This window comes from Dreissena polymorpha, chromosome 3, assembly GCF_020536995.1.
Source record: "Dreissena polymorpha isolate Duluth1 chromosome 3, UMN_Dpol_1.0, whole genome shotgun sequence".
NCBI classification, from domain to species: domain Eukaryota; kingdom Metazoa; phylum Mollusca; class Bivalvia; order Myida; family Dreissenidae; genus Dreissena; species Dreissena polymorpha.
Genome location: NC_068357.1, coordinates 123340456 through 123354084, shown reverse-complemented (window position 1 = coordinate 123354084; position 13629 = coordinate 123340456). Strand labels below are relative to the sequence as shown.

The window sequence follows — 13629 nt, the reverse complement described above, 5'->3', positions numbered from 1 at the left end:
TACCATTTGCTCCCACTTCATATATGGAACTGCCAAATCGTGTTCACTGTACACAGCTTAATTACGGTTGAAACAAGTAATTTACGTTTGCGCCTTATAAATGAATCACGTTACACATCACTGTGCACGAGTGCCGATAAACAGTTTTCAAGAATATGCTGACAACCGAGGTTCTTCATTGTGTAGCGAACTCCCATTAATTAAGGCACCTTTTCACAGATTTTGGTATGTTTTGAAGTTTGTCTCTAAATGCTTTAATTTGATAAATGTAAACCTCGAAACTAAACAGTTTTACTCTCGGATAATTCAACTGAGCTAAAGAGTTTTAGTTTAAAACAAAAAATAAATTCAAGAAAGGAAAAAAGTAATCCACACATGCGCTCGATCCACTGATCCTTGGAGTAAAATGCTAGCGCTTAGACCTCTCGGCCATCCGTGCTAACTAAAATGAACGTGTTTTAAACTATATATAAACAATCCTCGTAATGTCACAAAATATAAGGATAACAACAGAACTTTCCAGATTTTACAATCGATTCGCGTTTGTAACACTATAACTTGCAGGTTTTTAAATCGTCAAAAGATGCATATAATGGATGCTTCAAAACATGTTAAATCTTCAAGTTAAATTGCTGTTTCCTTGCAAAAAATCATAACAATATAGATAGGTTGGGGTATTACGATAAGCGAAAGGCGTTTTTTAAATAAATATAATGGGAGTTCTGCTGAGCTCTTAACGAATTTCTAGGTTTCCCGAATCGCTAAGATTGACCAAACTAACTTTCAGTTGTGTTGGGTAAAAGCAATACGAGGTCTGAAATGTAATATATGTTGCATTGACGTCTTGCGTTGGGTACTGTAAGCAGTATGAGAAAAGCATTACAAGGATAGTTGCTAACACAGTTTACCTCTGCGATTGCTATTTAAGTGGAATTCGCGATACCACGGAAGTTATATCAGGTCAAGAGCTTCACGACAAAGCCATGTCCTCACTAAATCAAAACTTAACAATAGAAACAATGCCATTTGGTAACGAAACGGAAAATACACAATGTTTGACTTCGATGTTTAACTGCATTGGAATCCTGATGTTTATTATAATTATTTTTGCGCAATTGGAACATATTTTGTTGATATTATCATTTGCTTTACATAAGCATTTACGGACATCGGAAAATGTGCTCATTATTGGATTATGCTTAAATGATATGTCTATTTCATTTCTATGCTTACCAATTTTTGGCATATCATTATTGGCCAAACGATGGATTTTTAGTAAGGACATTTGTATCGCGTACGCTTATGTTTCCGCTTCTCTTGGACTAGCGCAGATAACGTTGTTGACGTTAATTTCTGTTCAAAGATACTTCATCATAGTGAAATCAAGTCGATTGTTTGCGACATCAAAATTGAAATCTACGTTAATGATATTAGCTTGTTTTTGTTACGGGTTTTTATGGGCATCTGGCCCATTGTTTGGCTGGTCCTCGTATAGTTTTGAACGGATGGGAATCGCCTGTAGCGTCAACTGGGAAGACAGACGTCCGACAGCGTTATCTTATACCTTTACGCTTGTCACTTTTTGTTGGTTTCTCCCTTTGATTGCCATCTGTTGCTGCTACTGGACCATTTCTCATAAGGTATTTGTCAGTTCCATTTATCGTTTATTTAATACAGTATAGTTAAACAAAATGATTTTTAAAAATCAATGTTATTATTTTTGTATTATTACTATTATTATTATTATTATTATTATTATTTCATTTTTATTTATTATTATTATTATTATTTCAATATTATTGAAATCATTAATACAAATATTATACCTATTATTATCGACGTGTATAAATTTTCGGTAAATAGAAGAAGTAGTAGTTTTGTAGTAATAGTAATAGTACTAGTAGCAGTAGTAGTAGAAGTTGTAGTAGTAGAAGTAGTAGTAGTAAGCAGTTGTAGAAGCAGTAGTAGTAGTAGTAGTAGTATAAGTAGTAATAGTAGTAGTAGTAGAAGTAGTGGTAGAAGTAGTAACAGCAGTAGCAGTAGTAGTAGCAGCAGCAGCAGTTTAAGTAACAGTAAGAGTAAGAGCCTGATGTGTATATAAATCTTTTTTTAACTTATTAGAATGCATCGCTTTTTTGCATGTAAAATTCTTAATATTTAATTTTCTTATGTGTGCATACAGTACACATCGCGTTCGTATTAAGTAAATTCTAAGTGACCTAGTAGTTAAATGCGAAAGAAATAACGATGAGAGTATAGAGGTGATAACGGTGCACAGTAAGCTGTATAACGTACTCTTAAACAAATAAATATAATTGCGTAATATTCGATGAAATGCCATTGACCTCTGTAAAAGACATGCATGTCCCTGTTAAATAATTTTGTATCTGTTTGATTAGTATGTTATGTCAATACTGTGTTATGCGTGTGAGGTTTGGGGTTTTCAAATGCTGATAATATTGAAAGAGTTCATAGAAGATTTTTGAAACGAATACTTTGTGTCAAAATGAGTACTCCTAATGCAGCAGTATACGGGGAACTAGGGTGATACCCGTTATATATAAATTGCTATGTACTAATTATAAAATATTTTATAAAATTGTATACTGTTAAACGAACTAATTGTATATTATATAGTTATATAGCACTATGTTATATGAGAAACGGTGACGAAAATGTTATACGATGTAACAATTGGATAACCAAAGTACGAGACTTGCTTCAACATACTGGTTTTGTAGATGTATAGATGTATCTAGAGTCAGTAAGTTCAAATGTATGTTTCCCTTTATTTAAAACTTGACTTATTGATATGTACATAGGTTTGTGGCGAAATGATTAAATGTTACAAGTTCATTTATATTATACAAAGAGTTGAAACATCGATTGAATTTTCAGATTACCTTAACATAATCCTAAAGTTTAATTTTAGAAAAAAACATATCAAAACTAAGACTTTTTTCACATATGTTAAAAATTGAATCTGGAAGACATATAAATATTCCTAGAAACGAAAGTAAATGTAATATATGTAGCTCAAATGATATCGAGGACGAATATCATTTTGTAATCGTATGTCCTCTTTATACTAATATTAGAAAACTGTATATCGACAAATTCTATTATAACCGACCTAGTATGCATAAACTTATCTTTTGTTTACAAATACTAACACTAAAGTTCTAACACATCTCGCGAAAATGCTTTTAAAATGAGAACTGAGATATTGAATGCAAACGTTTAGTTATATAAAGGCCTATGCTTTATTTAACACATTTTATATACTATTTTGTCACTTTCGCACTGCTATGCATGCGCTTCCTGCTTATATAATGTCAGTTTTGTATTTATAACGATGAACTAGACTTTAAGTTATACGAATAAACTTTACGTTCTGTTCTGTTCTCTAAGTCCGTATGTACTTTAAACTTTCATGCGATTTACAGTCAACTTTATTTTAATTAATGCGCTGTATAACTTCCGTCCGCTTTGTATTGCTTTAGATACTAATGATTTAATAAGACGACATGTCAACACTCTTTAAATATCCACACTTATGTAAGGATCTGTTTTAGAATAGAGGATAGAGAAGTACTAGTACTAGTTGAAGTAGAATCACTTTTATTATTAAGTATACAGTTAAGAAGGACAGAAATGTATATACACGTGTTATTATTGCAGGTTTCTGTTTCTGGGAGTCGAATGCAAAGTTCAAGTGCCAGGACACAACACTCCATGGAGACCAGGGGGACCAGACTCGCATGCACTACACTATTAATGACAGGTTATTAGGCAATTTAAATATTTAAATTGTAAGTTCATCCTGAATTCGGGTTGCGTCATTTATTTCGAAAAAAAACTACTATAAAGTTCGTAGGAAATAAATAGAATATACAACAAACGGCATCTAATTCTATATAAATCGCCAGGTTGAAAGACAGCGTACCTTGGTTAAGAAATAGAATCTCTACATTTGCAACGGATTGTGACAAGCGTCACCGTGGACAAATATATGCTATCTTATTTAAATGACATTACAACATTCTGAATGTAAAAAGGCAACTTTTTGAAAGTAAAAATGCGGAGCCCTCCGGTTTCTGTTATGAGTATTCAGTTGATTGAATTGTTAAATGAGGTTTCAGGATCATGAATCTTAACCATATTGATAAAGAAGCATATTGTCTTCCTTTTTTTATTTTCCAATAGCAACTATTTTCTTCCTTTTTTATTTTCCAATAGCAATTATTTGTACTTCGTCCTTAAAATGAAATAAGGTGAAAACTTATATTAAACCAGTAAAAAAAATGTAAACTGGCGATAGATTTTCATTAAAACTGGTTGAATTTTGTTTACATTTCAGGTGCATTCGTCGTCACGTGGTTACCATATTCGATCGTGGCTGTTGTGACTCCGTTTGTGGACATCAACAAAATATTTCCGTGCTTTCTCATCATGCCGACTGTTTTCTCAAAATGTTCGATAGTTTGGAATCCAATCATTTACACTTTTCGCCACAAGGAGTTCCGTCAGGGAATGTTGTCAACTCTACATCGAATCTTAAACGTATGTAAACAAACGTCACTAGAGCAGTCCATGAACATGGAAAGAGCCGCGCAAAATGAGAATCAACCAATGAATGACATTTCAGACGAGAATGTTCTAGAAACCCCAACGAATATGACTGCAACGACTATCTTCGATTAAACATAATTGCTTTGTTGAATGAATGAGGATTAGCAAACCATTCTGAAGTATTATACATGTGTTTTTATTACAGGATGATGTAGAGGGTATGTTCCGCAAATTAAGGCTTTAGAGTGGGATTTTTTGTACAACGGTTAGTAGCGGTTTTTATGTAGCATTATGGCTTTTTAGTGGTCCTTTAGTACAGAACATGCAACTGGATGAAAAGTACGAAGACGCTAAATGTAGATTTCATATTAAGTACAGTACTGCTAATGCACTGGTAAAAAGGCGGGGTACATTGAAAATCCACTGTAGCAGTAAATAGGCGTTGTTCAGGTCTGTGTACAGTTGGTTTACAACGAAACAGATGACGTTATATGATATAACCACCGATATATGCTGGTCGGTTTTTGTGATAACGACTTAGAAAGTTGATATGTAGAGCCTTAATGTAGTCCAAATCTAGCTAACTAACTCATGATCGTCAAATATTAAATATTTTATATTTAATTTCTCTTTATCTAATAGTTTGATGTATAAACTCGTCTTGTATAACGTTTTAATGACCGTACTATGTTGATAGTTTTTATCCCCGACTTTGTCTCTACAAGTTCTAATTCACTTTATTCATCATCTGTATATATAAGTAAAGCCCAACTCAAATATTATAGCTTCGAATTTTGTTAGTTGTAACAAAATCATTATTTTACAATTTTCAATTAAATATTTATATTCTTCGTATAACTAATTAACTTTTTCATCTTATATAGTTTGATATCATATCAGCTCGTCTTTTATAACGTTTCAATAACTGTAATATATTTATGGTCCTCATTCTCCAATAATTCTTACCAAGTTAATAACTAGAATCATTTTATTAAACATCTGTTTACGCAAGTCTTGCATAACACTAATACTACATTTCATTATTTTATTATTTGTAACACAATCGCGTTTTTTAAACATTTTAATACTAAAATTTATGTATGTAAGTATACATTCTTTACGCGATCAATATGATACTCCGCTATACATATGTGTACTCACGCTGACATTATGCTATGTATAACTATTAGCGAATGACAAAAAACTGTAAAGTTTACGTTAATAAAACATTCTGTCTGTCAGTTCGAAAACAAAAACCGTTCGCAGCTTGAAATGGTTGTTAAAATGATAGACAAAGCTGATATTAGTTAACATTGTGTCTCAATAGGTCTCATTTGATATCTTAATAAACAAAATAATGAAATGAAAAGATCAGACACAAGTAAAAATATATGAACGCATGAAATACTTTTGGGGACGTAAGTGAGCATATGCATTATTTCAAATATACAATATATTACTCTTAAATATTATAACCCCACATTGGTAATAAACACTTGCAGCTTCACTCGAGATAAGCAATTAGCAGACCATGACATTTTTAGTTACACGGTACTTTGCCGCTACAATTCCGCGCACTCACATCACCTGTAACTTGAACCAAATATTTATTAAAAATATATTCATATATCTTTGTTTTAATAAACACTCTGCAGGTGAAAAATGTGCTAGTATTGCTTTTAATAAAGCAATTTGATGCAATGTTTTAATGTTAAGTAGTTATTTTTTACCCTGATTTTATTAAATTTATAATGTCAAATGCATATGTAATATACTTGGTTATGTACTTGGCATTAATATTATTTTGTTGTTGTTTTTTTCCTATTGTAGAATGTTAAATATATCAGACGTTAATTGTTAGCAAAATTGTTTTCTTTGGTGAATTGTCCTTTTAGTATATATTGTATACTTTCGTAAAAATAAAAGTTTGATATTTGGATGCTGCTGTAGTTGTTTCTTTTGATGATCCCGTTGCAATTTAATGAACATTAAACGACAGCAATAAATAACAATTGCATATACCTAAAAAATAAAAGCAATATTGCGTACACACATAATTAGCTTAGCAATTACAATATAGTTTGTATAAGAGCTTCAAAAGTTACTACGAATACGTTTTAAAAAAAGGTTGACAGCAAACAAATACACGTTTGCAAATGTTAGATCCATATTTCGCCGTTTGATACATTCCCGAATAATATAAGTCGGAAATCTTTTATGGGAATAATGCAAGTTTGTGTGTCATTAGTTAGATAACATGTTATATTTTATACTTAGTATTACAGAGATCAAAACAAAAAGTAACATATTATCAAAATTTGAACTTAACTAAGGTTAACTACGTGTGTTCAAAATCAAGGTGAGTAACACGTAGTATTCATTAAACAAAATTGAACTATTGAATCACGTTTGTAATTTATTTCAGTTCTTCAACTTCATTCAATCACAAATTTGACACATACTATGAATATCATTTTGAATGGAATAATTTTAAATGGATCGTGTATAGAAAGTTAATAAACAATTTTTGATTATACTTGTCGCGGAGGAGAATATTTATTCATAATTTTCCACCATACGCTACGTCACAGTCACGTGGTATTTTCGCGCAGCACAGGTATTTTTTAAAATCAACGGATTTTAATAGATCATATAAAACAACTGTCAGCGATAACCTCCTTCACCTGTTTATATAACATAACTCTTAACAACAGCCAACTCGCTGTAATTGTTTATAAGGCACAGGGACAGACTAGTTAGAGATTAATGAGAACTATCATGATTTGCATCGCATTCTACAAGCAATCAAAAGCGTGTGTGTGAGAGTTTTAAATCGTGGCCGCGTGTTATTAACAATAGCAAGAGTTACTGACCTCGTTAAAAACTAAAAAAAATACTCAGCTGCACTAGAAGACGAAACGTGGTATCATAGTGCCTCTTAATTATTCAATATTGTACAAATTCTGTACAAAAAATATATATTCTAAAAAAGCACACACAATTTACCTAATATACAAGGAAATAAACTGAACACAAACATTTAAGTCGATTAATTCCCTTCTGTGTAAAAATGACATGTTGATAACCTTTGTTGGTTTGCAGAGTGTCTCCTACTTCTAAAAATCATTAAACTCTCGTCTGGGAGGTAATTTTAAGATTGTGTCGTAGTTGTCATTTCTGAATATATCGAGGTCTGTATAGCCAAATTAACAAAAATGAAGATAATAGCTTAGGGAATAAGCCTAGGTATAGGTAGAATTGATCCCAACTTTTTTCTAACTTCAATAGCGATAACAATAGTATAGTTAACAGGGCATTCTAAGTCACAATCGTGAATAAATAAAACGTTGAGCACAAGTTCAACAATAACTTTTCCATGCACAACGACCAACATATGAAACGTTGATCACTGTGTTGCCGTATGGGCGTTAAGGGTTCTTTCTTCGAACAACACGTTTGGGTTTCTCAATATATTATATTTATGATTTAATATCATAAACATACAGGTTGACAGCATGAATGATATGCAAAGAATGACTCTCTTATCATAAGTATACATTTCAATTATATGTAAAATGATGTGTTCCGACGGTAAGATACCAACAGAATTAATACACAAATACAACTATTAAAACAAAATAAATAATAATACAACCGACAGACATGAATATAAAAGATGTATAAAATGCAAATTTACCTAAATGTATTATATTTATGATTTAATATCATAAACATACAGGTTGACAGCATGAATGATATGCAAAGAATGACATTCGAAATAGTCATTCATGCACACGGATGTGGTTGAGTGAATAAACTCATGCTTCACAAACCAATTAACGTATTAAAATGTTAGTAAAAACAGTTCAAGTTTCTACCCAGTCTCTACATACTGAAAACTAATCAAATACTACAAAAGAAAGCTACTAATCCTATTTACAGTTAAAATATACTCTGTCTAACCATTGAACAATCAGGGCAATGTTTCCTTTAAAAATAATTTACTGCAATATCATTCAGAATAAATATACTTATGAACTAAATATATTTACAACAACGATAATTTAAATACGTCTATAACACATTTCCCCTTTCTAAGTAAATGTCGTCCTCGACATTATTAAAATTCAAACACCGCTTGTAAAGCGAGGTTTGATTAATCTCGTGATAAACATATACATGAAAGCATCGTTGTTAGAAAAATAATGACAATCAACAATATAAACGTTTCCGTTTGCAACTGTTTATTTTCAATTTGAAAACAATGACAATTTGACAAATAAAAACATAATACACTAATTTGTATTTTAATACGCAGAAGTGAATGTTAACAGCTGTGTATCTTTCCAATACAAATCCACACATGTTAAATTTATGGTGTCACTGTACTTAATCATTATTGCAAATACATAACAACGCCGATCACAATTTATACTCCCCGGATGTAAACCACGCCGGCCGACGGGTCTGACGTTGGCTGCGGCGCCGTGGTATCTCCTTCCGTTTGGAGCGTCGTGTTTCTGTTTCAACTTCCGACTGCTGGCTGTCGGAACTCGCGTTCTCTGCGCGTTCATCCACGTCCGTGGAGGACTCGTCGGAAACCTCAGGCGACGAAACACGCTGCACTTCCCTATCGGTAAGAAGGAACACGGCAGCAGATGATTCCGGTGGACGGTTTTAATTCCCACATCGCCGTTTTTCTTTTGAATGCGAAATACGGGAAAACTTAAATTAGGCTGATCTAATATAACGTAAACGTCAGAAGACCATATATTACTCAGTTTGTGTTTTCCCTTTATTCCGTTATTCCGAAGTAGACACCTGTCCCCCGGAAGTAATTTCGCCTCCTGTACCCTGATGTCGTAGCGTTGTTTAGCCTTATTAGCATTTTCTAGAGCGCATCGGTTGGCGTATTTGTATGCGTCGGCTAAATCTAGCTTAAGTTGTCGCATATATTCAGATGGCGAGGCTCCACCAACACGTTGACCTAGAATGTCCAGTACAGCGCCATTGACGAGCCGTGGTGTCCAGCCAAACATAAGGTGGTGTGGTACGGGGAGTATACCGTAACCTCACATTTGGTTATACATGTATTATATGCGTGTACCAAGGCCAAAATTGCTGATTTCCAGTCGGACTTTCGCTCTGACTCTAGTGTGCGCAACATTTTGATGAGAGTTTGATTGAAGCGCTCACATTGGCCATTTCTCTGGGGATGATATGGGGTGGTACGCGTGCGTTTAACACCAGCAATCTTACATAGTCTCTGGATTACTTTTGATAGGAAGTTCTGTCCACAGTCACTGTGTAGTTTTTCGGGGAAACCATAGTGCACGAAGAAATTTTCAAATAACACTTTTGCGGTGGTCCGAGCGGTCTGGTTTTTCGTCGAAAAGGCTTAAGCGTACCGCGTAAAATGGTCGGTAATTACCAGTACGTTCTCGTAGCCGCCTTTAGATACTTCCAGTGACAAGTAGTCAATGCATAAGACTTCCATCGGATAGCTTGATTTAATATTGACAAGCCCTGTTGCTATGATCGGCGGGCTTTTACTTCGAAGGCATCTCCTACACCTGCTAACCCACAAAGCAACGTCTGTCGCCATCCCTGGCCAATAAAAGCGTTCTTTAAACAGACAGAGTTCTATCACGCCCCTGGTGACCTAAGTCATCGTGTAACGCACGAAAAATTTCTTGTCGAGCTGACTCTGGCAAAACAATCTGATAACTGCGATCTTCTTCTGATGTAGTGCGATGGTATAAAACATCATTGGTTATATGTAGGTTACATTATCCTAAACGGAAGTGGAATTTGGGGGGTTACATGCAGTCGGTTTGCTACTAAGTACATATGATGCAGGTCCTGGTGCATAAGATTTTAAAAATGTATCTGAAATGAAGAGTTTAGGTGTCAGTTTAAAGGTACATGTGTAAGTCACAGGGCAAAAGGTCTGATTTGTGCATTTCTTTGTATGTTAGTGGTTGCCAGCCTCAATAGTAGGGCATGGTTTTTGCCTTCAAATGGCAGTGCCGGTAGCTGTCAAAACCGGTTCATATGTTCTAAGGTAATTATTTTGAGTTACACCGTATAGAATTTTTTCAAATGCAGTTTTTTTGTAAGCTTATGAAACCACCTTTCCAGTCATGTATAGTTATATATTGGCTTATCGCTCGGTCATGGTGAAATTTGAGATCAAAGATTGCGAATTCTATATATAACAAAGAAGGAAATTAATTGGGCATGTGTAACCTTTAAGAACTTCCGACCAAGTTAGTCGTCTTCCAGAATGTTGACAATTTACCATCAAAAACTCTCTGTATTGCAAAACATAACTACCAGATGTCATTTTGACCCAATTAAGGGCTGTTTGCAATTGGGCTGTTGCACTTGGGGTCCTAAGGGGGGTAAATGCTTGAAAATCACTCCGAAACCTGTTCCGGAGACATATTCTAAGACTACGTAAACACTCGGTATTGTTTTTCAGTGACATTTTGACATTAATTTGCATCAATCTCAATAATGAACCTAATTCCTGTCTTTATTTCATCTGTATTTATTGCTATTGTTTACTTTTAGCCTTTTACTATTTAAAATGTAATGTGTGTTGTTTTTCCATGCAAGCAATTTTGGACCGACACTGCTATCTGCCTTCGCTTTCAATCCCGCCAGGCAGATCTACTCAGAATAACACTACTTTGCCTTATTTTTCCTGTTTGGATATCTTGCTGAGTTCAAGTTAAATCAAGTATTCAGCTGAAAACACAAAAAGGATAATAATATTATGCTTTCTTTCTTGGAACGATGTTGTTGTGATAGACCGTGCGTGAAAAACAGCAGGGAATCTGTATTTAAGTGACCTCAATATTATACGTAAACCTAAATGTACATTTTTAGGTGGTGTCGGCATTAGTCTATAGCTCTGCCTGAACTGCTGTCCAATTGGTTTACAAGTCCGGCTGAAGTGACAGGCCATCAAAAACTGCACAGTATGACTGATTCGGAGACGGCCCTCAACACTCGCCCAGTCGTGTCGAGAGGATCGGTGTCTTTGCAGGTTAGTACGCTGTTATTTTCAATGAAATCTATTGTAAAATGATTTCTTTGATATCATGGCACACTTTTGTCACCAAAATTAGGAAATTTGTTGTTTTTTACAATTACTGCATCTCTGAAAACACATTTTGTGGCGATAACTTTGCCAGTGTGCCCGACAATGTGATGCCGGCGTGGTGACTTATCCATTTACAGTAAATAAAGCCACACAGACTATTGAAAGCTTACTCTAATTGTATCTCACTTACATAAGTTAGCACCGTAATGGGTAAATGTGCACTAAACAACTTTTTGTTTTCTCAGATTACACGGAATTGAGCACCCGGGCCAGACTGACACTTTCCGGAGCCTGTCCGAGACGGAACTCGAGCCGAGGAATCATAGGTCCAGGTGTGACAGAAAACTTAAAGCTCATGTCTGACGATGACTTTTTTTGTGTCAGGAAGTAAAGTGTGTTGTTTTCCCATGCAAGCAAGCCCTTTTGTTGGGTCAAATGACATCAGAAATGCTGCTTCTACATGGATTTTACCTAAAATGTGCCAAAAAATATATAAAAAGTTTGTTCGGATCTTGTTCAAAACCTGCTATGATGCACATATAATGCCATTGCTGATTTGTTTTCACTTATTAAGTCATATGTTACATCTGCTATGCTATTAGAATCGAAAGTGATGCCTTGTATGGAGTCTAAGTGCTGTCTGTATGATGTAACCAAGGTCGGCTTTTCTACCTTAATTCTTGACGCGAAACGCTGTTACGCGTGACGCTTTCAACGTCAACTTTAATGAATAAATCTGTGTGTCATGGTACTGGAACTTTGTGATCTTTTTTAAAACAGATTATACCTATGGAAAAAGTGCCTTTAATTCAAATTTGAAGGGGTTGGGTTCCCTTATAGGTTACATTATCCTAAACGGAAGTGGAATTTGGGGGGTTACATGCAGTCGGTTTGCTACTAAGTACATATGATGCAGGTCCTGGTGCATAAGATTTTAAAAATGTATCTGAAATGAAGAGTTTAGGTGTCAGTTTAAAGGTACATGTGTAAGTCACAGGGCAAAAGGCCTGATTTGTGCATTTCTTTGTATGTTAGTGGTTGCCAGCCTCAATAGTAGGGCATGGTTTTTGCCTCCAAATGGCAGTGCCGGTAGCTGTCAAAACCGGTTCATATGTTCTAAGGTAATTATTTTGAGTTACACCGTATAGAATTTTTTCAAATGCAGTTTTTTTGTAAGCTTATGAAACCACCTTTCCAGTCATGTATAGTTATATATTGGCTTATCGCTCGGTCATGGTGAAATTTGAGATCAAAGATTGCGAATTCTATATATAACAAAGAAGGAAATTAATTGGGCATGTGTAACCTGTAACTGTTTAAAATGCCGTAAGTACTTTTTCACTGCTTCCGGCTGACATTTATAGTCAACCATGTCGGGAAAACGTCCGCCTTCTACGAACGATTTAACGCGGGAAATAACAGCATCCGCATTTTGACCGTGTGCCCAGTCATGCGTGCTTAATGTCTGGCACTTTGTTTGATCGTGTCGTGTGTCTGTGAACGTCTCGGCAATCGGTGTATCGTCAACAACATGTGCGGCGAGAACAGCGCGTATGACATTATTTCCCACCGAAACGGTATCGACATGTGGTTGTCTTGACAATACATCGGCGTCAATATTTGATTTTCCACTTTTGTATATTATACAGAAATCATAATTTGATAGTGCCGCTTCCCATCGGAGACCACACGCATCGAGTTTTGCGGTAGTTTTTACATATGTTAGGGGGTTAGTATCTGTAAGAACTTCAAAGGGCACTCCATACAGATAGTCATGGAATTTTTTCGTGACTGACCACTTGAGAGCGAGAAATTCCAGTTTGCTCGAGTGATAATTTTTCTCTGACGGTTTTAAACTTCTGTTCGGCAATCCTGTCAGTTTGTTCGATGCACTTCCGTTTGAATTCAGCTTCTTTTATTTTCAACTCGAATTCCTTTTCCTCAAA

At 34.9% G+C, this 13629-nt stretch overlaps 1 long non-coding RNA gene across 1 annotated transcript; it reads left to right on the top strand.

Moving 5' to 3' along the window:
• The first annotated feature begins 10355 nt into the window (after positions 1 to 10355).
• Positions 10356 to 12434, top strand: LOC127873611 (uncharacterized). The gene is made up of 2 exons (XR_008046288.1): positions 10356 to 11626; positions 11929 to 12434. It is a non-coding gene; the product is annotated as an uncharacterized LOC127873611 (long non-coding RNA).
• Positions 12435 to 13629: the final 1195 nt, after the last annotated feature.